The following is a 2,576-nucleotide window of genomic DNA, read 5'->3' as shown; positions in this document are numbered from 1 at the left end:
TCCTGGGCTCTTCCTCATGAATGCAATTTTAATAATAATTTAAAAAAATCCTTATAACCAGCCTTCATGATCATCCTGTGTCCTATAAGAAAAGCTATCAAGATTACCTCAGTAGGTTCCCCCAAATCAGTCCCATTACTATACAGGTTCAACTCTGCTTTGAATTTAATTGATCCAGCAAACTCACTGATGTGATATATATTTTTAAGACACCCTAACAATACAAATAAATAACACCATGCTAAATAGAGGGGAAAAAACTGAAGTTGTCCAAGATTTCATCTTGCTTGAATCCCACAATCAATGCTCCTGAAGCAACAATCAAGAAAGCAAATGACACATTACATTGGACAAATCTGTTGCACAAGACTCCTTTAAAGTGTTGATAAGCAAGGATGTCATTTTGAGGACCAAAATGTACCTGGCCCAAGCCATGCTATTCTCAATCATCATATGTATGTGGAAATTGCATATTGAATAAGGAAGATCAAAGAAGAATTGGGCCATTTAAACTATGGATTGGTGAAGAATGTTGAAAGTATCATGGAATAAACAAATCTGTCTGGGGAGAAGTCCAGTGAGAAGGCTCCTTGGACGCAAGGATGGTGAGGCCTCCTCTGTAGTTCTTTGGACATGTTACCTAGAGAGACCAGTCCCTGGAGAAGAACATAATGCTAGGTGAAGTGGAGGGTCAGAGAAGAAGAAGTCCCAAATGGATTGGCACAGTGGCAGCAGCAATGGGCTCAAATGGCAACAAGCGATGGGTGGTGTGGGACCAGCCACTGTTGCATTCTCTTGTGCATAGGGTCTATGTGGGATGGAACCAACTTGACAGCGCCTAAAATAACAAGTCTAAGGCAAGTGTACTACCAAGAGAATGTGTCTGTAGCTATCTCCTGATAGCCGAGACATGTTTAAACACTTTTCTCACTTTGCTTTTAGAATAAACCCATGCATCGTCAGTAAGGGTAATCCTTACCTGTTCCTCCTTTAGGAGAACAGAGATAAAATGATGATTGGAGCTCTCATGATACGTGATTAGCGTCTCCGTGTGAGCAGGAAAAAAAAATAGAATAAACCCATGCATGTCTGAATTGAAACCCTTGGAGCAATACATTTTTGACTCACCCGCATAATCTGAATGCTACAGAAACTTCTCCAGAAAATTGAAAAGGTGAGAATATTTTTCAACTCGTTCTAAATGCATTATGGTGATACTAAAACCAAAGATACTATAGGGAAGACAGCAATAGATCAATATTCCTCATCAACATAGATGCAGAAATTCCAAGAAAAACTGATGTTGAAATCTACTAATATACAAAAATTGTAATTGTAATATACAAACTTGGTAACAAGTGTCAGGAATGCAAGATTGTTTTATTAATGAAAGAGCGATCATTGAAATGCACTATACAAAACAAAACATATATATATATAAAATCATCTCAATAGATACAGGAATAGGATGTGACAAATCCAAGAGCCTTTCCTGATACGAACTCTCTCAAGAAGCTGAGACTAGAAAAAGCCTCTTCAATCAGTTAGAGGGACAGCTAACAGACCTGAAGGTGAAATGTTAGTTTTCCCCTTAAAATCAAGAGCAAGGACTGATAGCTGCTCCTACCACTTACAATCAATATTGTACTGGAAGTTTTAGCCAATGTAACAAGGCCAAAATAAGAAATAAGAGATCATCAGATTGGAAAAAGAATAAACTACTTTTATTCACGTATAGCTTGAGGTGTATGAGAAACATCCAACAGAATATACAATTAAAAGCTACCACAACTAATAACTTAATTGTTGTTATTAGGGGCTCTGAAGTCAGTGACAACCTATAGCCACCCTCTGCACAACAGCACGGAGCACTTCCTGGCCCGGGCCATCCTTGCCACGGTCCCTGTGCTCCCTGTTGTAGCTGTAGCAAGTTAACAGAAAAACTAATTAGAATATATGGAATTTTCCATAAAATTTTTGAAGTCCCTTTAAAGAAATATATTCATTGGGGGGGGGCGCTTCAAAAAGTTTACGGGAAAAATTCCTCTTTTTTTTTAATTACATAGGCCACAGAATTTTAGAAGCTCCCTTGAGTAGCTGGAAGGAAAGAAAATAAGAACAGGAAAATTAATGGTAATGAGAAGAAAAGAATGAGAAAGGAGCAAGAAAAGAAGAAGGCTATATATATATTGTTTGAAAATATTTCTATAATGCAGACATCTTAATTACTACTATGGTGGAAATAGCACAAGGGAGTGGATGTAATGAATAGATTTTTTCTCTCTCTCAGTAGTCAGAGGCTGAGTCCAAACTCTGGGTGCCTATTCTAGAAGAAGGTTTTCTGTCTGGGTTTACCCTGGAAGAAACTCCTTGTCCCCTCTGAGCGTCTGCTCCTAGGCAACCTGCCTGCGGCTTGGCATATCTCTTCCTCAGCTCAGCTTAGCGAGCTTCTTTAATCTCCTTCATATCTCAGAAGGGACTGACTCACGCCAGCCCTTTTACTCACCCTGCCTCATCAGCAACAAAGGCAATGCAGCCCCCAATAGCCTTATAACCACAGTCACATTGTTGCTGCC

The 2,576-nt window shown here is 39.1% G+C and overlaps 1 non-coding gene across 1 annotated transcript; it reads left to right on the top strand.

Annotated features, from left to right (window-relative positions):
- The first annotated feature begins 956 nt into the window (after positions 1 to 956).
- LOC115869257 lies at positions 957 to 1,094 on the top strand. The gene has a single exon (XR_004046076.1). It is a non-coding gene; the product is annotated as a U8 small nucleolar RNA (small nucleolar RNA).
- Positions 1,095 to 2,576: the final 1,482 nt, after the last annotated feature.

Source organism: Echinops telfairi, unplaced genomic scaffold, assembly GCF_000313985.2.
Source record: "Echinops telfairi isolate 266 unplaced genomic scaffold, ASM31398v2 ScPeMD7_23;HRSCAF=83, whole genome shotgun sequence".
Lineage (NCBI taxonomy): Eukaryota > Metazoa > Chordata > Mammalia > Afrosoricida > Tenrecidae > Echinops > Echinops telfairi.
The sequence above is the reverse complement of the archived record's forward strand: the minus strand, read 5'-3'. Positions and strand labels throughout refer to the sequence as shown.